Raw genomic sequence first — 23,910 nt, 5'->3', positions numbered from 1 at the left:
CACCTTGGTATCTCCATGCCGCCCGTGTTCTGGCAGCCCGCATGATCTTTTCCTTTAGGGAGTAATCGTGAACACAGCAGATGATGTCCCTCGGGTCCCCTTCCTGCAACCTCGGTCTCAGGGCCCGGTGTGCTCTGTCAAATCTGATTTCCGCGGGAGCTTCTCCTCCGAGCATAGGCGTGCGCACGGGGTGTGCCGGGTGTGCCTGGGCACACCCTAATCACACCTCCGTGCTGCACTACCTCTGGGCAGACTGACATGTCGGGTCCTCGGTCTATGACCGAGGACCCGACACAGGAGGGGGCCCGGCGGCTTGCCCACAATGCCGCCGGGTGAGAGGCCCCTCCAGTCCGTCTGCCCAGATGGAGATCCGGCCTCAGTCTGCAGCTCCGCCGGGAGTGAGCTGCAGACTGAGGTGTCTCGCGATCTCCAGCCTGTCAGAGCGTTGCCGCGGCAACGCTCTGCTTGGAGATCGCGAGACTCACCATGTGGTCTGCAGCTCACTCCCGGCGGAGCTGCAGACTGAAGAGAGAGGGCGCCCACTGGACCACCAGGGCAGGTATTTAACCCCCCCTCTGTCCCCTGTCACTCACTGCCCCCCCACCCTGCCTCTGCCCCCATACCCCTCCTAACCCCTGTCACTACCCCCCCAACCCCTGTCACTACCCCCCTAACCCCTGTCACTACCCCCTAACCCCTGTCACTACCCCCCTAACCCCTGTCACTACCCCTCTAACCCCTGTCACTACCCCTCTACCCCCTAACCCCTGTCACTACCCCCCTAACCCCTGTCACTACCCCCCTAACCCCTGTCACTACCCCTCTACCCCCTAACCCCTGTCACTACCCCTCTAACCCCTGTCACTACCCCTCTACCCCCCTAACCCCTGTCACTACCCCCCTAACCCCTGTCACTACCCCTCTACCCCCCTAACCCCTGTCACTACCCCTCTAACCCCTGTCACAACCCCTCTAACCCCTGTCACTACCCCTCTACCCCCCTAACCCCTGTCACTACCCCTCTAACCCCTGTCACAACCCCCCTAACCCCTGTCACGACCCCTCTAACCCCTGTCACTACCCCCCTAAACCCTGTCACTACCCCTCTAACCCCTGTCACTACCCCTCTACCCCCCTAACCCCTGTCACTACCCCCCTAACCCCTGTCACTACCCCTCTACCCCCTAACCCCTGTCACTACCCCTCTAACCCCTGTCACTACCCCTCTACCCCCCTAACCCCTGTCACTACCCCCCTAACCCCTGTCACTACCCCTCTACCCCCCTAACCCCTGTCACTGCCCCTCTAACCCCTGTCACTACCCCTCTAACCCCTGTCACTACCCCTCTACCCCCTAACCCCTGTCACTACCCCTCTAACCCCTGTCACAACCCCCCTAACCCCTGTCACGACCCCCCTAACCCCTGTCACGACCCCTCTAACCCCTGTCACTACCCCTCTAACCCCTGTCACTACCCCTCTAACCCCTGTCACGACCCCTCTAACCCCTGTCAGGACCCCCCTAACCCCTGTCACGACCCCCCTAACCCCTGTCACGACCCCCCTAACCCCTGTCACGACCCCCCTAACCCTGTCACTACCCCTCTAACCCCTGTCACTACCCCTCTACCCCCCTAACCCCTCTCACTGCCCCTCTACCACCCCAACCCATGCCACTGCCTCTCCACTCCCCCCCACCCCCTGTCACTGCCCCTCTACCCCCTAACTCCTGTCACTACCCCCAACCCCTGTCACTACCCCTCTAACCCCTGTCACTACCCCTCTACCCCCCTAACCCCTGTCACTACCCCTCTACCCCCTAACTCCTGTTACTACCCCTCTACCCCCTAACCCCTGTCACTAACCGTCTACCCCCGCTACCTCCTGTCACTGCCCCTCCACCCCCCACCTCCTGTCCCTCTACCCCCCCAACCCCTGTCGCTGCCCCTCCACCCTCCTAACCCCTGTCGCCCACACAGTGCACCCCTCACAATCATACACACTGTACCCCACACACACTGAATCCCTCACAATTACACAAACTGTACCCCTTACAATCACACACACTGTACCGCTCACAATCACACACACTGCACCTACGTATATTTGTATTTGTATATATATATATGTTTGTATGTATGTTTATATATGTTTATATATATATGTATGTATATGTATGTGTGTGTATGTGTATATAAAAATACATATACACGCGGCGTGTGTGTTTGTGCTTTAGGGTGCACACCCTAATGCAACAGGCTGCGCACGCCTATGCCTCCGAGGATTAGGCGGAAGAGGCCTGCTAGCTTCTCTTCTACATTTTCTCCACCTTCCGATTCGGGCATTCCCCGGACTCTGATATTGGAGCGGCGGCTCCGATTGTCCAGGTCTTCAACCTGTCGTCGGAGGTTGAGCAGCATGGTACCTTGGCGGGTTATCGCTGTGTCAGCAGCTGCTGCCTGAAGTTGTGCGGACCGGGCCTGCTCTTCCAGCGCGTGGATGCGGCCTCCTTGAGTTTCCACATCCGTTCGGAGTGTTATTAATGGTATAGGGTAAGCATTTTTGATGGTGATTTTATTAAGACCTCTATAATCAATGCAAGGTCTTAAATCACCTTCTTTCTTTGATACAAAGAAGAACCCCGCTCCAGCCGGAGAAGAGGATCTCCTAATAAATCCCTTATCTAATGATTCTTTAATATATTCCTCCATGACACGTTTTCTTGAACCGATAAGGGGTACACCCTGCCCTTTGGAGGTATAGTGCCAGGCAACAAGTCAATAGCACAATCGTAGGGGCTGTGAGGCGGTAATTTGTCAGCCTCTCTTTTATCAAAGACAGTCTTTAAAGATAAATACTGAGAGGGTATAGCCGTAGACAAAGGAGGAGTGGTAGGAACATTAATAGAATTCACAGGCGTGACTTCAATAGTACATGATTCATGGCAGGCCTCACTCCATGATTTTATCTGCCCTGTCTCCCAGTCAAAAATGGGATTGTGGGCACGTAACCATGGATACCCTAACACTAACTGTGAAGAGGGAGAGGTGATGACCTGGAACCGAATGGTTTCATAGTGTAAAACCCCTGTGTACATGTGTAACGGTGCAGTCTCATGAGTAACGACTGGAGATATCAATGGTCTACCATCTATGGCCTCAACGGCCAAGGGTATCTCCTTCTCCCTGATGGGAATGTTGTTTTTCTTTACAAAACCAGAGTCTATAAAATTCTCGGCTGCCCCAGAGTCCACCAAGGCGTATATATTTTCAACTATACAACTCTCTCCCATATGTAACGAAACAGGGAGAAGCAGTCGGTTAGGAGGCAATGTAGGAGACTTAGAAATCACACCCAAGGCCAGTGCCCTATAAGGTCTTAGGTGCGAGAGTTTTCCGGGAGCAAAGGACATTCCTTTACATATGGTCTCTCGTACCACAATATAGGCAGAGTCCCTCCCTTCTCCTATGTAATTTTTCATTATCAGAGAGTTTGGCAACCCCTAATTGCATAGGTTCCTCTTCGGATACTTTAACACTCTCCGGTGTATTAACTCTGGGGTGAATAGGTGTAACAAAACGTCTATTTCTGTTCTTGGTATAGAGCCTGTCACGAATCCTATTATCTATATCAATGAGGTAGTCAATAAGGTCCTATAAAGCAACAGGAAGCTCCTTAGCTGCTACCTCATCCAATATAGAGTAATAAGCCTTCCATGAAGGCAGTAGTTAACCCATTGTTGGTCCAATCTACCTGTGAGGCAAGAGTACGAAACTGTATAGCGTAATCAGCCACAGACCTAGAACCCTGTTTAACCCTCATTAATGCTCTTGCGGCATTTTTAGACCTTTTCATAGTGTCAAAAGTTCTGCGAAATGCTGTAAGAAAACTGTGAAAGTCATGCACCATAGGTCCATTAGCTTCCCAAATAGGATTTGCCCATTCAAGTGCTTTGTCGGTAAGTTGGTGCATAAAGAACCCAACCTTAGACCTCTCTGTGGGAAATGAACGTGGATTAATCTCAAAGTGAAACTCTATTTGGTTAATGAACCCTCTGCATGTCTTAGAATCCCCTCCATACCTAGGAGGAGGTGTTAAATGGGCCGTAGCATTAGGCACAGTCGATACTTCAGGAAGAAGGGGTGTAGGAGGGTTAGGTGTGGTTGCTGGAATGGTTCTAGCTAAGAGCGTCTGAAGAGCCTGGGCTATCTGATCCATTCGGTGATCCTGCTCTACAAATCTAGCCTCATGAGACGCCATCTGTTGAGCTAAATCTGCAGGGTCCATGGCCCTATCGTAATGTAACGAGAATATACCCCTACACGCAGGGTCCAGCTAAACAGAAGGCAGAACAGAGGAGAGATACGTCTACCGGACCTTAGAATGGCCGGACTCGACGTATATAGGAGAAGTACAGAGTCAGGAACAATCCGGGGTCAAGGGCACAAAGAGACAGCGTAAACGAGGACAAGCCGGGGTCTGGTACACAGGAAACAGCAAGCCGGCAAACAGAACAGACAAGGATAAAGCGAAAACGAAGTCAGAATACAAAGCCAAGGTCAAGTACGGAGGAACACAACTGAACACAACTGAACACAAGAAGCGCTAAAGGGAACTGTAGCAGAAACCACGATAGGGCAAGGAACTAAGGGAAAAGGGTAAGTATAAATAGGTTCAAAACTAATGTGATTGGCTCCTGTCACTTCCACACCCCCAAAAGGTAAGTGTATGGGGTGTGTGGGATGACAGGGGCCAATGGGAGCCTTTTGGCAATTTAGGCTCCCACTGCCTCTTTAAGAGCGCGCCCGAGACTCGCGGCGCGCTCTTAGATTCAGGCGGGACATGTGACCGCATCTCGCGGTCACTGCCCGCCTTCCTGCCTGAAGCGTCGGATGAGCCGCGCGCGGCTCGTGCAGCCGCAGGACCGCACGCGGCTTGAAGAGAGGACCGCGGCCGGCCCCTGGGAAAGGTGAGTAACGCTACACGAGGGAGCTGTGATCTCTCTGCTCTGCTCCCTCACGCGCTGTTTGCTGATGCCGGGAGCCGCAATATGACGTCATATTCAGGCTCCCGGCATTAGTAGACAGCCCGGGAAGGAGCAGAGCAGAGAGAACACAGCTCCCTCGCCGCGTCTGACAGAAACTCAGCCGCCCGCCGCACTGAAGCCTCACTGGACCCCAGGAACAGATCCACGCCAGCTCTCCAGGTAGGGAGGCTGGGTGGACATTTTACGTGAATAATTTGTGTGTGTCTGAGTGTATGTGTGTGTGTGTGTGAATGTGTGTGTGAGTGTATGTGTGTGTGTCTGTGATTGATTGAGTGTGTGTGTATGTGTGAGTGTGTGTATGTCTCTGAGTGTATATGTGTGTCTGTGAGTGTGTGTGTGTGAGTGTGTCTGAATGGTTGTGTCTGAGTGTGTGTGAGTGTGTGTGCCTGTGTGTCTGTAAGTGTGTGTGTGTCTGTGAGTGTGTGTGTCTGTGAGTGTATGTGTCTGAGTGTGTGTCTGTGAGTATGTCTGTGTGTGTATGTGTCTGTGAGTGTATGTGTGTATATGTCTGAGTGTGTGTATATGAGTGTATGTGTGTGTCTGTTAGTGCATGGGTGTGTCTGTATGTGTGTCTGCATGTCTGTATGTGTGTGTGTCTCCACATGTCTGTGTGTGTGCATCTATTTGTGTCTGTATGTATATCTGGGTCTCTTTGTATATGTGTGTGTGTGTCTGTATGTATGTGTCTGCATGTGTATCTGTTTGTCAGCATTTGTGGGGGGCGTGGACATATTGGGTGGGAGGTAGATGTATGGGGGACCCAAAGGCAATTTTCGCACCGGGGTCCCATAGTTTCTAGTTACGCCTCTGATATGGGTGTTTTTTTTTTTTTTTTTTTTGTAAAACCATTTCCTAGTGATAGTAAGCTTATGGTTTCATATGCCATACAGCACCAGGCAGGTTACTTAGCTTAGTGGGACTAACATGTGCTCCAAATTGAGACCCTTAATTGAGGTTTGATCACTGTAATAAACAGGGCTTAGGGACTAAAATAACAAAATTGAAGTCTGTAGGATAATAAATTGAATATTTACACATAACTGTCTGTTTTGCTGTTTCGTGACTCTGGAAGGAAAGAGTCAATGTTCATACAAAACCAAAGTGTGTTTATATTTTCTGTGCCATGTAAACAATGTTTGTAGCTGTTATGCATCAGGGCCCTCCCCAGTTTTTTTGCTGGATTTATCAGTTACACTGAAAGATTGGAAATCTCATTGTATCACCCACAAAAACCATATGAAGTGACAGGCACATGACTGATTCATTAAGTTTTCACAACTTGCTTGATACATAACCAATAAAAACGGACTACAGCTATTTTTAGCAGTGCTCTTCAGCTGCCTACTTTGAAACTCCATGCTCTGTATTTTATGACATTGTAATCCCTTTTAATATCAACATACCTCCCAAGTGTTTTCTTACTTAGGGACAAATTCATCTGACCCTATTTTCTATGCTAATATCCCTCTTTTCTAGGAGCTCCATATTTTTCGTGTTTCTGATTGTATAGGAGAGCTCCACATGAATAACACTGACAGTAATGTGTATCTAAACTCATGGGCGTAGGAACCCAAAAAAATCTGGGGGGATAGGATTTTTACTCGCCGGGTATATTCTTATTCCGTAAACTAGGAGTTGTTTATCCCATTGTACAGCGCTACGGAATTTGCAGTCGCTATATAAATGATTAAATAATAACATTAAAGGGTCACGCCGGGATCCTCCTGATTAGAACCACCCCTAACCTTCCCATGAATATTAGAACCACCCCTACCCCTTCCATGTTCAAAAGGAGAGGGGTGCCCTCATGGACGCACCAGCCCGGGCAAAGCTGCAGCCGCCTGAGGCTCTCTGCAGAGCGCTCGTGCGGCTGCAGCATGAGGGGGGCCGGCGGAGCTGGGGGGGATTTCCCCATAACCTGTCCCCCCCGCATGATTTGCTGGGTGGGATGCGTCCCCCCATCCCCCGCCCGGTTCCTACGCCCATGTCTAAACTACAATAAAAACATAAGAAATCAAATGAAGTGAAGTTTTTTTTTTTCTCATTCAAGTTCTCATGTCTATTACTTATTAATGCCTGTTTAGGGCATTCTGATTTAATTCAGTTTTTCATAGACTGCATAGAGCTATCTGTTAGGCGATCTCCTAGTACGTGTAGGATTTTCTATTTCTTTTTTTTTTTTTTAATTCTTTATTTTGTTGTGCGTAAGAAAATAACAGTAGCCTGTGAGGTACCCCAAAGGTAGTCCTCCAGCATAATACAAACATCTGAACAGTGGGGTACAGGGTAAATCCAGCACATTTTTATATTACAATGGGGGTGGTCTAGCTTGATGTTGTTTAGCGTGACGTAACATATTTTACTCATATGGTTTGCATTTAACGCTTGCATAAAATGGTCGCACGGAACAGGTGCTTACATCAGTTGCATTAGGACGGTTGCATAGTTTAGTAACAGAAAGATAACATAAAAATGAATAATAATTACGTTTACTTGTGACAGTTGCCCACCACTGAGTGCCGAGGTTTAGGTACCATCAATTAGTGTTAGGCTGCCAGTGGTTAACCGAGCAGGAGTGAGAGCTTTCGGAGGAAAACAACAGTAATAATAAACATGTGGCTTATATCTAAGGTGACCTACATGTCTAATGGTGAGCACGGCATGGTGTCGAGCCATTCTCGGCAGCTTCCTGTGTTACACAGTATATTAGACGTTAGGTTAAAGGCTTTTGCGGCATATTAAAACAACAAAAGAGACATGAAACAAAACAAAACAACAAATTAAAGTCATAATTACAATGTTCAATAGATTACTTGGCTGGGGAGCACAGCCTGCTTGTGGGGTTAGCGGAGGTTATCATGCTATTCTCATATCTTGGCAGGAACTGGTAGTATGCCACTAGGGACGAGTGCATTCAGACATATCATGATGAACATTTCTGTGGCATAGGAGGTTGTACCTTCTATATATGTACATCTATATCTAGGTAACAAGCTTGGCTGGCCCTTTATATTATTAAAGTAATCTTGTAAGTAAGTCACATTTAATAGTGCTAAATTGGCTATGCCATTGTGGTTATGTAGAGAGTAAACTGTTGTGTCAAGGGTTAACTGAGGCATTAAGTCACTGGTGATTGGTGTCGATATATATTCAGCTTTACCATACCGGTAAGGTGAGGGTGAGGGTGCATTATACATATACTCATAGGGGGGAGGGTTTTCATGTTTACGTGCATGGTGTAAATCGACTGAGCACTACCACCATACAGTATTGCCCCTAACCGTTGCACCCCAGTGTAACATGCTTGACATTGCCCAAACAAGCCCAAAAGACGCTTGCTTAAAAACACGCTTTAAATTAAAATAAAATAAAGTATAAAGTAAAGATAAACAATAACGCTTTGAGAATTGCCTGGCATATAGTGATGCGTTCCAATAACAGGGTATCTAATGATGCTAAGGCTAACATACTATGTAGTGAGTAGTCCAGCGCTTAGGCTTGCTTAGCCGATGCCTAATGATGGCAGGCTGCCAGTCCCAGGTATCGTAAGTCCACCTGTCAGAGTACGGTGTCGCCGCCATTTTTGCTTGCCTGCATGCTCCTGCATCTCCTCCACGGACAAGTAGCAATGTCTCTTAACCGGACCCGGGCCTCTCGATATTTCAGGTGCTCGTGAGTGTTGCCTCCAGGGATATGCCATTTGATCGGACGGCTTGCGAGTACGGACTTGTCTTCTTCCAGTGAGTTCTCGCTGTGGACTGCTTTCTGCAGGAGTGTATGGCTCTACCGCCGCTAGGTGCTGGTTGTTTGTTGGTGGGGCAGCTGAGTGCTGGGCAAGTTGGGTTTTGTTGCGCGGTTTGAAATCTTCTGTTCCTTCGTGTGGGAGACCCGTTGCTTGTGCCCGCCCTTTAGAGTTTCGGCTCTGCTGCATCCTGGAGGCCGCTCTGGAGGCATGGTGTGGGATCCCTTGCAGACTCCTCCGAGCAGCCGGTCGGAGCCACGCCGTCACCTCTCTCATAGCTGCGTGGTAGAACTGTCTCTGGGTCTTGAGTTTTGCCCATAGGTAAGTACTGAGACGGTTGATGTACTCCAGTGCGTGCTTGGGCGGTTCAATTAGTGAGGGCCTGGGCCTTTGCTGCGTCTGCGCCGCCATTTTGGTTGGGCCCAGTAAGTCTCGTTTGGTCGTAGGTTTCTTCATCCCCATGTGGGTTCTACTTGTGTGTTTGTCGTTTGGTCGGTTGCGTGTGCCGGGATATCCCTCACCGGCAGGGGGGGGGTAATCAGGTTCTGTAGCGTTGCAGTTTCTTCCCGCTGGTCCGTCGGCGGGGAGGTCGGCCGCCTCTCCCACACCAGCGTGCACTGGTAGGCCGCAGATCTAATTCTGCTTCAGAGTGCCACTTTGAGTCCGGTGAACCGGTCAGATAAGTCCCCTGTTGCCACCGTTGCTCTGCTGTGTCTGGTTATGAGTCTCACTGTGAGTTTGTGGTTAAAAGTCGCTTGTTTGCAGGGCTTTCTCACGGAGCTCCTGTTCAGTGCGACCAGTCTGCTCAGCGGTCAGGCCCCGCCCCCCCAGGATTTTCTATTTCTATCTGTATATATCTATTTTTCCAAGCCTATATGAGGGCTTTGCTTTATTAGTAGAAATCATCTGCGTGATACTCACACGTAACGGTAGTAGTCTGTCTATTCCAGTTATTGTAAATTAAGAAATCAGTCTGTGACTAAGACACATTGTTCTTCTAAATTACATTTTAGTTGCATAAATTGTAATTAGTAAATCACCTAAAATTTATCACAACAGCCCTGCCCCTGCCCAGAGCCCCACTCACAGCCCTAAAATGAATGTGTCCATTTGAAATGTTGTAAGGTATGTATCATATGTAGAGGCATCCTATGAAGAGTCCATCTTCCAAAGGACACTTGACATTTCACATTGCTTTGCTTTAAAAATAAAAGCACAAATATAAAAAAATCAACACTTACACATTTGCATTTAGAGAAAACTATTATACAATGGGACCTCAGTTTACGAATTTAATGCGTTCTCCGGGTCGTTTCTTATTGCGAAAAATTTGTAAACCGAAACGCGGTTTCCCATAGAAATGCATTGAAAACCAATTAATCCGTTCTGGAGGTCAGAAAGAAGTTCAAATGAGCTGGCATGTAAACCAACGCACAATGCAGAACAAACAAAAAAAAGCATGCAAAAGACAAAGCTCAGCTCCCTACCTTTACACAGCTTGAGAAATGCACCAAAAAGTCCCCAAATAACTGAAAACAACTTCCTGAATGGCTCCTAAACTCGATGCAAAAGCAGCTCCAACACCTCCACACTCGATGCCACATGCTACCCACAGGCTCCAGCATGCAGGGGGCGGTGCTATAAACCTTCCAGGTGCAATGCATCCTGGGGAAACTTGCTTTGTATTGTGGAAAAAAATTGTAAACCGAGGCATTATTGTCAATGGATTTTCATATGCAAACCGAAAATTATGTTAACCGATGCGTTTGTAAACCGAGGTCCCACTGTATATATTTTAATAAACTTGAAGGCCAATTTCAATTTTGTTTATTTCTGAAATGTACTTTTAGCTTTGATGAAGAATTCCCAGCGCAGAGCATGCAAGGCTTTAGTGGAAGAATGCAACGTGCTTGAATGTATGAATAGCGTTATCGGAAGATGAGCTGAAGATAACATACTTTCTCACAGTGGGAGTTATAAAGCCAGGGCAAGGGTCACAGGGCCAAAGGTGTGTGCCAGTGATGCCACTTGCACCACTAGTGATGCCAAAATGGCTAGTCCTGCCTTGAAAGGGCATTTCATTATGAGCAAATGTACGCCAAGCTGTCTGACCATCTCTTGGCTGGACCAACTCAGGACAGACTGTGTAAAGTGCGGCTCATATGCTTATGGTCCTAGTGCCTTAGCACAACATCTTGCACCATTTATTGCTGCGGAAACAAATTTATTTTTATCTCTACAGCACATGAAGCTTTAATAGCATTTACTAAGTAAATGAAAATGGAACTGTCACCAACTCAACGATTACAGCTCATCTTCAAGCATGTTAGAGATGTACACTTTTAATTTTAGCTTTTTGCATTCCTTTTTGGAATGAGCAATCCATTCCTGCATGCACTAATATATCTGTGTCTTGTCCTATTTAGCTCTGTGTAACAGGCTGTGTGCTAAAAAAAATCTGTCTGCTTTTGACATGAATCTCTTGGCAGCAGACAACTTCTTAAAGCTAGATGAGCCCAAACACCAATTGAGTTTAACCCCTTAAGGACCAAACTTCTGGAATAAAAGGGAATCATGACATGTCACACATGTCATGTGTCCTTAAGGGGTTAAGGTATATGTGGCAATGAAGCTCAGTCCCGTGAAACATATATTTTAATGTTCTGCTTTCCTCTTAAACAAGCAAAAGTTGTAGTATGGATGTTTAAAAGAGGGCTAATTTGCATAGCAGGTTCTCCTGCAGACAGGGATATTAGCAATTTCAGTTGGCACTTCCGCAAGGAGAGCGTAAAATGCAGATATGGAGTGTAAGGTAAAGTTATGGGCAAGAGGGGGCCTGCCAGTGAGAGTCCAATTTACAGCTGATTTTTAAATAAATGATTTAAATTTTAACTACTGGGCTATTAGCAATTGCTTGTCTCTCCCCTTTTATATTTTATGATTCCACCAGTGCACACCTATACTGAAGAGTGGACAAAATAATTTGAAAGAGGATATTTGCACAATTAGACTACCTATAGCTCTGCTTACATTATTTCGTATGCCTATAAATGAGCACAGTGCACCCATAGCAATTATTACATTATACCTTTTTGGTAGGTTGTAGGTTTATCCTACCAATAGGACTGCTGCCCCCAGTGGATTTGTGCAGTAATACATATTCTTCCAACCCTTTACTTCACCCTAGGTTTAGGAAGGTGATGGCCCAAGGACCAAAATTGTGTGTTTTTGATGGTGTTTTTTTCTCTCAAAAACATAATTGTCTATGTCCTTTGCAATGTATCCTTTCTTAGACAGTTCTTGTATGCACCTAGGTTCCTGAATCAGAAAACTGAGTTTTCATAGGCTGTAAGATACTATTTGAAATGCTGGACCTGCCTTTTTAGGACTATCAATATAATCAAGATACAAGATACACAACTTCTATGGATGTCATGTATTTGTTATATTGCAACCCTCTCCCCAGATCAGCCACTGAAAAGCTGGGTGTTTCTCACTGACTTTGAACATATACCGATCACACCAAGTAACGGAGGAACAACCTTTAACTGTGTCCACTCCATTCATAAAAAGGAAAGGAGTGGACAATAAAGACGTGTGAGATCCAAGAACATCTGGTTCCTAAGGGTTTAAAAACTCACTTATCTAGTACCAGCTCTTCAACCTTTGTTGATGTAGCTCACACTTTTATTGGGAGTATATGTAGTGTGATATTTTATCCTGGGCATCAGAAATATATTTCCATAATTACATTTATTTGAGTATTGTGTTTTAATGTGTTGGGTGTATGTTTATTGCTGATAACAAGCTTTTAATGTAAAAAGCTTAGTAGTACTATAAAACGTGAGAATCCATGTTGGTTTGGTAACATATTAGTTTGGTTAGTGCTCACTACAGATCTTGAACACCCTGTGGAAATTACAAATGCAAGAACTTCAAAATGTTTGACTTTTTTTTAAAGCAGCATAGGTGGGTTTTTGGACCCAGGGGATCCTCCAAACTGCACTTTAAAATGGGACTGCAATCATTGAAACCTTTTACCATAAACACATCAACAGGCTATCTACACCAGTCCATGTTATAAGCATTTCCTTGACAATATTTTTAGCTTTGTCTAGTGCTCCATCTACTGTCATTTCAATCATACTACATGTCATTAAAATGTACATTTTCATAGGTTTTATTGCAGTATATTCACACACATATGTTTATTTGCAAAGGATAAAACAATACACTGTTCTGAAAAAAAGAAACACCCTTAATCCCTTTGCTGCTGAACATGTTTCACCCCTATCCTCAGATTAGTTTCCAGTCTCTGTCTGTTATATTCCCCACAACAATTTCAGTGATTTACCATAAATAAGTGCTTGGTAGATCAACCCCTATTTAAAAATGATTAAAGGTATCAAAAATCTTAAAAACAAATGAAAGTACTTGGTAATAAATGATAATGTAGTGTCCTGGGATATTCTGTTAGAAGGGTGATTGGCAAGGTTGAGTAGCCCAAATCCAGAGTAACAAAGTAACTCTTATATTCAATTAGGTAGATATACTTGTGAATACCTTAAGAGATACAATAAATCCAATATGGTGGAACACTGTTATTTATTAGAAACAGCCCCCCTTCCTAATAGGAACTCTTACATCAAAATATTGTGGTGCTTGTCTCACCATTGCACCATGTAGCCTTTTCCTATATATATATATATATATATATATATATATATATATATATATATATAAAAATATATATATTTAAAGCCATAGTGCTCTCCAAACCAAGATTTTCACCATATATTCGCTCATGCACCCTCTTCTGGGCCCGAACTATAAACTAATGACCAAATAACCAAGGCAATCGCTGGCTTCCTATTACCTAGCAAGAGAGAAAATATTAATATATATAACCAATTGTATTGCACGCTGTTAGAGCTTTAAATAAACTTCCAAAAGTTTCCAAATATAAGAAATTAGTTGGTTTTTTCTTACTACATCACGCAGGGAGACAGCGCAGGAGGGAGGCAGCCGCGAGGAGAGAGGAGCACTGCAGGAGCTGCTCCAGACTCACACCAGCCAGCAGGACTTACACATATGGTAATATAACAGAAGGGTGGCTGGAGATATAAAGAAATATCACTTGTGTGTGTGTATGTGTATGAGTGTTTGTGTGTGTCTGTGTGAGTGTGTGCGTGTGTGTGTATGAGTGTGAGTATGTGTATAAGTGTGTGTGTCATGGTGTTTGTGAGTGTGTGTGTCAGGGTGTGCATCTGTGTGTGTATATATATGTCAGTGTGCGTCTATGTCAGTGTGTGTGTCTATGTGTGTGCGCACATCTGTGTATGTGCATCTGTGTGTCACGGTGTGTGTGTTTTATGTCATTGTGTGTATCTGTGTCATGGTGTGTGCATGTATCAATGTTTGTGTGTGTGTCAGGGTGCATATGTGTATATGTTGGTGTGTATCTATGTGTCAGTGTGTATCTATGTATGTGTTGGTGTCTATATGAATTTGTGTGTATGTGTTGGTGTATTTATTTGTATCTGTGTGTTAATGTGCATGAATATCTGTGTACATTTGTATGTAGGTATGTGGTAGTGTATGTGCATACATCCAAGCAGTCAAACACCAGAACAACATACAAGCACACTCCTGCAATCTAACAAAATATATTACATACAAACACCCTTGCATTAAACCCCCCAAAAATATACAAGCACACACCTTTACTCAAACACAAATACTTCACACAAATGTACATCCGCATTTAAAAGTGAAAATTACAGTCAGACACACCCCTGCAATAAAATGCAAACATCACATACAAACACACCCCTGTATTAAAACACAATAAATGTATACAAGCACCAACAGTGTACATTACACTATTGTGCCAGTAATTGCCGCTGCGCTGTACAGATATACAACCTAGAATTTTTTACTTGGGGTGCCTATTAAGGATGCCTTGAACCTAAAACGTTTGGGGACCACTGGATTATGCCATTGAAATTGTAAAACGACAAGTGGGTAAAACCGTCTTATCTTCTGCTAATAAAAATACACAGATTATGGCCACCTTTTGTAAAGTTTTCAACAAATGGCAACAGTTGCAACTGACTTTTAAACCTCCCCAGATAAATTCATCCAAATAGTGCAACATCTCTTTCAAACCATCTTCGTATTTTACCATCCATTTGTAAATTTGCAAATCCTCAAAGTAAGAGCATGGGATATCCCATTGTTAAATACTTGTCAAAATGAATTGCTCTCACATTGAAAACAATACAACAAATAAATTAGTCCGAGTGGTTTGGTAAAACTGAAAGGCAGCTACACTGTCTCATTTTAACACTTTTTTTTTTTTACCAATCTTAAACCTTAACCAAATTGTATAGAACACTGAACTATCCTCTTTAGAATCATAACATTCAATGAATCTCCTTTCGGATAGATAATACTGATAACAATCATTCTATATGACCTTGCTCTTTATATATATATATATATATATATATATATATATATATATATATATATATCAGAATGGACCTTCAATCATATCTAACATTAACTCTTTTAAATCTTTTCCTGTGATATCAGTAAACTCTAATACTGATTATAACGTTTAAAACCAACAAATTGAACCAAACTATATATAGGTAAACAGAAACCACTCTCAAAACCTTCTTTAATTAACTTGGTCTGCCAAGTTTGGATATATTCCTAGATTGCCTCACTGGAATCAAACAACAAATCAAGATCTGCATTTTTGAAACTGTACTGTTTGGTTGACTTCCTTTCAAAAACATCAAATTTAGGGTGCGCACCTGGACAGGTGGCACATTCATGACCGAATCGATCGCTATTCAACCACTTGCACTGAGATTCATTATAAGCCCAGCAAAACCTTTTCCTACTTACTATTCACATTAACTTGTTTGTTAGGATATAATGGCTGTGTCTGAGGTAACATCATACTTACCCAGAGCCCTACCTCCTTCATACCATTTAAAATTACTATGAGCAATTCATTTTTTTTTTTTTTTTTTTTTGAATTGTTCATCATAATAAACCATGAAAAAACGGTCAAATTCTTATTTGCTTCTAAATAGCGTCTGTGTGTTGGAATAATCCACATTCTGTGAATTTTACCTAGCACACTAGCATAAATCCAAAAGGCTTCATATGAATGACCTGGGGATGAACTATTTCTTCTCCTTACCTCTTTTGGTATAATAGTAATAGGATGTCAATGTAATCCACCTTTCCATATTCTATTGGATTTATTCAGATGAAACCTAATGGAAAAATTACCTCACCTATATTTTCCTCATACATGTTTCCTTAACTCTGACCTTTTGGACTAACTGCACACCCTGGTCCTTAATACCCTGATACCCTTTCTAATCTAGGTGTCTGTAATAACTTAATAACTTTCTCAAAATAATTTGTCACCTAAAACAGCATTCATTTTTTTTTGTGACTCATCCAGCTCATGATTGTGACCCATGACATCATGGGCAGCTTCAATCTCCTCAGTCAGCCTAGGTCTCCCTCGGCCATCTTGTCCTTATTCTTTTGTTCAGATTTCCTGCTTTGTTTCCACTGTTTCTTCTTGCTTCTTATTGGCGATGGTAAAAAAGTCTCCCTGGATCTCTTTGTTCTCCCCTCTCGAATCCTGCAGGGGTCACTCTCACCAACATTCTCTATAAATACAATGAGGTAGAGGCAAAATACCTGCCTGCACAAATTTCCTAGTAGACAAAAAAAGCTTTTCACAGTGCAGCAATATCTCCACACTGTAGTTCCAACAGTGTATAATAGCCAACAAGAGAAAAAAATGTTTGTACTTTTTCCTTCGGAATTAAAGGTGTAGCACCAGGGGGTGCACTTACAATTTAAGTTGCACAAGACTCCTTTTTTTTCTCTTGTTGGCTACCAAAATTCTTTGCTTGTACTGGCCCCTTAATTGTTGGAGGATAATAGCCTGTACCATCCTCCACTGCAAGCTCCTCCTGCAGTTCTACCCCTTCCTCTCCCACTCATTCTGACTTGAAGTACAAGGGGCTGAGCTCAGACATGCTTGCAGCCACTCTGCATTTCCACAGCTTATGGCTTTCTTTTTAAGCTGTTATAACAAAGCCTCAACTGTACAAGACATTTCTTGAGGTAAGGGTTGCAGCTCAAATACTTACAAGCAGCCAACCTTTAATTGTCTGGCACAAGTTGAGGTATATGAATTTTGGCGCTTTTAAATTTATACTCCCGTGGTTCCTGCTGCTAGATGGATCATCCAATCAGGGAGCCATGCCTGTGCGCGAGCTTCCTGCCAAACAGGCAGCACGGGCTGCCCTGCGCCTAACACCCTGTTCGCGTTGCTTCTGCAAACCCTAACCCAATACTTACCCACAAACCTCCTCTCCATCAAACCCTGTGAGGATGCATCTCATTTGTCCGCACGCCAGACAATATTGGCACAGCATATAAAACCATACAAAAAACAAATATAATGTAAGAAATGCTGGTATTTAAGATACCCGTTTGTTCGTTTCCTCCCAAACTGCTAGAGGCATTATAGCTCACAGTTCGGGTGTAGATTCAAACGTTCTCCAGAAGAAATTCAGCATACAAGTACATTCGCCAAGCAAATCAGATGGATACCCAAACATCAGCCTAGACTAGATGAAGGGTACAACAGGAATGGGTTTACTCAGGCCAACTGGCCGTTTTTTATGCAAGTCCCCATGCACGGGGTTTACAGTGACATATTCCAGGAGCATTCCCCACTGGACCTGAGAGGTGACTAAGGCAAAGTACATCATCCAGATCAGTTCAGGGGTTCGGGATTTCCATGGAGGTCATAATTTGACCAACCGCACACAAGATCTTATGCTTAAAACACTTCCACAGTTTCAGAGGTAGCGGTTGGTCCATTTTGGGAAGTCTAAAAACTGAACAAATTCACGAGCTGTTCCCCTGGCTCATGGGTAGCGTTTGTTACCCTAGTTTGTGGGAACAAACCTACTGAATAGTGCTCTCCTGGCTGGTCGGTGAAAAGAAGCAGGCGTTCGCGAAGTTGACCGGCGTTCGGGAAGTTGAGCGTCAGATTTTAGTTCCAGACACTCGATGACCAAGTCCCGCTGCCTCTTTTCGTGCGACAAGATGGCCGCCATTTTCTCCAGCACGTGGTGTTTGCCCATACAAACGGCGGCCACACAGGGAGAGCACTTAATCTGACTTTTTTCTTTGTAGTTAATGAGCCAGGGGGGTGGTCGGTGTTCGGTAGCATTATCTACCGAACGAGAAAAAGCAAAGTTAACGCACTAAATGGGTGGTTTCTTCAAAAATAACATAATAATAATAATAAAAAGATCAGTGTAAGTAGATTCGGCTATATTTACCCATCTCATAACCCTGTCTCCCCTACATTTATCAGAACTAAGGTGGACTAGTAGTCATGATGAAAAATATTTGAAGCCCGTAAGTAATGAAATGTTTATTATTGACTTTTCCTTTTATCACTGTTGTTCCCAATTTGATCTGTATATCTATGTTTTACTATTGGGCTATGTGTTATACATTAATGAGGGGAATGAGGGGTGATGTGGTCATCCAGGATACATCATACTACACAAAAGGATGAAAGTCTCTTTGAGGGTTTATGGATTGTTTCTACTCTGAACCCTGTAATTGGGGTTTAATGTATACTTTCATGTTGTTGTCTTGTCTAGGACAAAGAGAGGGCATGGTTGTCACAGGTAGTTTGGAATAGGGGCAAAGTCATGTACCACACCATTCTTAGGTTACCTATTCCCCAGGCAAGACAGTGGTTTTATTATCTAATGTCATTTTCACAGCCTTTGGGTTCTCAAAAAAGAAATGAAAAAAAGAAAAACGAGCTATGATAGAGACACATAGGAAAGACAAGTCAACATTGTTGGGACACTACAAAACTGTGTAACAATCGGGGGATCGTGGTACTTGGGTTTCACCATCATACCATATTGGATATGCCTGAGATGTATCCATGCTGTAGAGTAGCTCCATATACACATTGTTATGGTTTCCCCTGGTTTATGGATCAAGACACATGTTAATCAAAATTAAGGACTGTTTGGCCCTGCAAGTCATCCATGATTATTCCATTGCTATAGATTTTTTTTTTTACTGTCTTTTCTTTATATTTTAGTTTTTTTGTGGCCTAGTGGGTATCCAAGCCTATCTCCTTGATGCATCCAAGTTTAGTATTTCCACACCCTCTTTCCACTGACTACAGGGTAAGTCAGACTTCAAGTGAACCTTCGTTATGCTATTCAGAGAGGGAGAATTTGACCTTGTTGGACACTAGGGACTGGGGGCTTAACACTTACGTTCAAAGATATACACTATACCAGTGGTTCCCAACCTTTTTTCACTTGTGTACCCCTTGGCAGCCCATTTCCATAAATTGTACTCCTCGTACTAGTAAAATGTTTGTGATTAATAGAGTTGATGTTATTTTAAATGTATACATTTTTCTCTGCTCCATATCCCCTTTTTCTCTGCCCTTCTCTGCTCCAGACTTCTGTATTCTTTCTTTGTCCCAGGCTCCACTTCTCTTCTTCTGCCTCAGACTCCACTACTCCTTCTCTGCCCAAGATGTGAAATGGTACTGGGATCATCAAGCACAAACTGCATTTGTTTTAAATAGTTTTTATTGTTAAGCGTAGCATAAAGTCAAGTACAGTATGTTTATGACAATGCGTTTGCCTGCGCAGAGGCTTAACTCAGCTGTGGAAAGCGGTGTACAACAGTAAGCTGTCAAAAGCAACAAAGCAGATCAACGGTTCCAATGTAGCAGTGACTAAATGAGCTCTTTACAGTTAATAGTTATAAATTTGTTGATGATGATGCAGTGAAAATTAATGTTATATGCTCCCTGAGCCAAAGTTTGGCGAGAGCATGTGCCCGCTCAACCCCCCAAGTAGGCTACAATAGCAGATTCAGGTATATGTGTTATGATACATTCAAATGTACAATTATATAAGTGCATGTAGTATAAACAAAATGAAAAACGTTATCACTTTCAATTTTCTCCTTTGTTCAGTGGCATTTTATGTTTTCTTTCCCCCACTTTTTCCTTCCCCTCCCCTCCCCTCCCCTCATGTTTAATTCGGTAAGTATGAAGTCCTATGCTGGCAGCAGTGCATGGACACAACCGCTTGTTAAGTTACATAAGCTGGGAAAGAGAGTCTTAATAATAAGACTCAGTGCAGTGTATGAGGTCAGACATGGTAAACTTAAGGTTAACATAAGCTGTGTGTACCATAATGCCGTGAAATGCTTGCGGTTATACCTAAACTATGCATTGCTCACTAGGGTGTTAAATTAAAGCAAGCCCGAGTGCATGCATTGGTGCATCTTGTGTATCGGGATAGGGTGGAAGTGGTACATATTTTTAACATTACTTCCATGAGCAAATGTAAAAGAGTGCGCAAAACATAATAAAGAACATTAATTGAAGTGAACAGCTTTTATACATATTATAGGCGGGCGCCAGGCATATGTTAGTCGGTAGATTCAGCGCATGCTTAAAAATATATATACCAATTATGGAGTGCAGGTATCCTATGAAATCTCTGTTAAGTTTAGGTCTGCTGTTATTAGTCGGATCCTACTTTGACTAAACTTAGGTGCTAGGTGTTTTGAAAACAACGTATAAGCCATTTGTCAGGTATCGTAGGGCTAAGCAGGCAAGTACCACTGGCTGCACAAGTGTGGTTTGGTCGAAATAAAGGAAATATAACTGCAATTTACAGATATAAAACAAGAATCTAAATTCTCTGTAGATTCCTTGGGGACAAGAACATTGGTGCTTAAAAGTAAACAAGACATAAGAATAGAGCCGATGCGGGCAATAAAGCATAACCGCTATGCACTAGAGATGTCGCGAACATAACATTTTCCGTTCTCGAATGGCGAACGCGAACTTCCGCAAATGTTCGCGAACGGGCGAACCGGGCGAACCGCCATAGACTTCAATAGGCAGGCGAATTTTAAAACCCACAGGGACTCTTTCTGGCCACAATAGGGATGGAAAAGTTGTTTCAAGGGGACTAACACCTGGACTGTGGCATGCCGGAGGGATGGAAAATTACATAGTTGATGCAGAGTCTGGTTTTAATCCATAAAGGGCATAAATCACCTAACATTCCTAAATTGTTTGGAATAACGTGCTTTAAAACATCAGGTATGATGTTGTATCGATCAGGTAGTGTAATGGTTACACCCGCTTCACAGTGACAGACCAAACTCCCCGTTTAATGCACCGCAAACAACCGCAAACAGTCCATTTGCACAACCGCAAACTCCCCATTTGCACAAGGTTGGATACCAAGCTAGCCATGTCCCGTTACTTGTCCTCACTGATGTCATTGAAGGTCTGTTCCTCCACCCAGCCACGTACAACACCGAGCGTCCCGAAAGGTGACAACAAGCCCCCTGGGATGCCTGCTGTGTTTGGTCTTCCACCTACTCAAAGCCACCTTCCTCCTCTGACTCCTCTTCTTCAGACTCCTCTCTCCGTTGCCTCTCTCTGCGTTATTATAAGGTGTGTTAAGTAGTACTATTCCTATCAGTTTATTCCCTGTTACGTCCCCTATCAGGGGACGTGTATATGGCATCTCGATTTTAGGAGCCGGGAGATGGAAAAAGATGCTTGGTCGGTCCTCCTACTTCAAATTTGGGGCACTGCGCGTGTAATCTAATGTGCCACCAGAAAGGAGTGGTGTGTTAAGTAGTACTATTCTTATCAGTTTAATCCCTGTTACGTCCCCTATCAGGGGACGTGTATATGGCATCGATTTTAGGAACCGGGAGATGGAAAAAGATGCTTGGTTGGTCCTCCTACTTCAAATTTGGGGCACTGCGCGTGTAATCTAATGTGCCACCAGATAGGAGTGGTGTGTTAAGTAGTCCCCCTCATCAGGCCTTTTTTAGTCGAATGTATCGCCCACTGTCAGTCCCTTCGGGATCCATCCCTCATTCATGTTAATAAAGGTGAGGTAATCTAGACTTTTTTGACATAGGCGACTTCTCTTCTCAGTGACAATACCTCCTGCTGCACTAAAGGTCCTTTCTGACAGGACACTTGAAGCGGGGCAGGCCAGAAGTTCTATTGCAAATTGGGATATCTCAGGCCACAGGTCAAGCCTGCACACCCAGTAGTCAAGGGGTTCATTGCTCCTCAGAGTGTCGATATCTGGAGTTAAGGCAAGGTAGTCTGCTACCTGTCGGTCGAGTTGTTCTCTGAGGGTGGACCCGAAGGGCTGTGGCGATGCGTAGGACTTAAAAAGCTCCGCATGTCCTCCATCAACAACATGTCTGTAGAGCGTCCTGTCCTTCCCGGCGTGGTCGTGGGAGGAGGAGAATTACTTTCTTATACGCTGTGTAAAGAATACTTTTTAATTTATTTTGGAACTGCTGCATCCTTTCCGACTTGCGATAATTCAGTAACATTTTAGGCACTTTCTGCTTATACCGGGGGTCTAGTAGCGTGGACACCCAGTATAGGTCGTTCTCCTTCAGCCTTTTTATACGAGGGTCCCTCAACAGGCACGACAGCATGAAAGACCCCATTTGCACAAGGTTGGATGCCGAGCTACTCATGTCCCGTTCCTCGTCCTCAGTTATCTCACTGAAGGTATGTTCTTCCCCCCAGCCACGTACAACACCACTGGTACCAGATAGGTGACAACGAGCACCCTGGGATGCCTGTTGTGGTTGGTCTTCCTCAAAGCCACATTCCTCCTCTGACTCCTCTTCCTCACAATCCTCTTCCAGCGTTGCCGCAGGTCCAGCAAGCGATGCTGATAAGGCTGTTTCTGGTGGTGATGGTGACCACAACTCTTCCTCTTCCTCTTCACGCTCATCTACGGCCTGATCCAGCACTCTTCGCTGGGCACGCTCCAGGAAGAAAACAAATGGTATAATTTCACTGATGGTGCCTTCGGTGCGACTGACTAGGTTTGTCACCTCCTCAAAAGGACGCATGAGCCTACAGGCATTGCGCATGATCGTCCAGTAACGTGGCAAAAAAATTCCCAGCTCTGCAGAGGCTGTCCTAGCACCCCGGTCATACAAATAGTCATTAACGGCTTTTTCTTGTTGGAGCAGGCGGTCGAACATTAGGAGTGTTGAATTCCAACGTATCGGGCTGTCGCAAATCAAGCACCTCACTGGCATGTTGTTTCGCCGCTGGATATCTGAAAAGTGCGCCATGGCCGTGTAGGAATGCCTGAAATGGCCACACACCCTCCTGGCCTGCTTCAGGACGTCCTGTAAGCCTGGGTACTTATGCACAAAGCGTTGTACGATCAGATTAAAAACATGTGCCATGCACGGCACATGTGTCAACTTGCCCAAATTCAATGCCGCCAACAAATTTCTTCAGTTGTCACAAACCACTTTGCCGATCTCCAGTTGATGCAGAGTCAGCCACTGATCCACCTGTGCGTTCAGGGCAGACAGGAGTGCTGGTCCGGTGTGACTCTCTGCTTTCAGGCAAGTCAACCCCAAGACGGCGTGACACTGCCGTATCCGGGATGTGGAATAGTACCTGGGGAGCTGGGAGGGTGACGTTGATGTGGAGCAAGACGCAGCAGCAGAAGAGGACTCAGCCGAGGAGGTTATGGAAGAGGATGGAGTAGGAGGAGTAGAGGAGGTGGCAGCAGGCCTGCCTGCAAGTCGTGGCGGTGTCACCAACTCCTCTGCAGAGCCACGCATTCCATGCTTGGCAGCCATCAGCAGGTTTACCCAATGCGCAGTGTAGGTGATATACCTGCCCTGACCATGCTTTACAGACCATGTATTAATGGTCAGATGGACCCTTGCCCCAACACTCTGTGCCAGACATGCCATTACTTCCTTTTGCACAATCGAGTACAGGTTGGGGATTGCCTTTTGTGCAAAGAAATTTCGTCTGGGTACCTTCCACTGCGGTGTCCCAATAGCTACAAATTTTTGGAACGCCTCAGACTCCACCAGCTTGTATGGTAAAAGCTGGCAGGCTAAGAGTGTCATGATATGCTCTGCTCTGTTCTGATGTCTGGACTTGGCTTCTGGTATCCAGTACTCTTTTTGCTAT

Source organism: Pelobates fuscus, chromosome 2 (assembly GCF_036172605.1).
Source record: "Pelobates fuscus isolate aPelFus1 chromosome 2, aPelFus1.pri, whole genome shotgun sequence".
Taxonomy (NCBI): domain Eukaryota; kingdom Metazoa; phylum Chordata; class Amphibia; order Anura; family Pelobatidae; genus Pelobates; species Pelobates fuscus.
Note: the sequence above shows the minus strand (reverse complement) of the source record.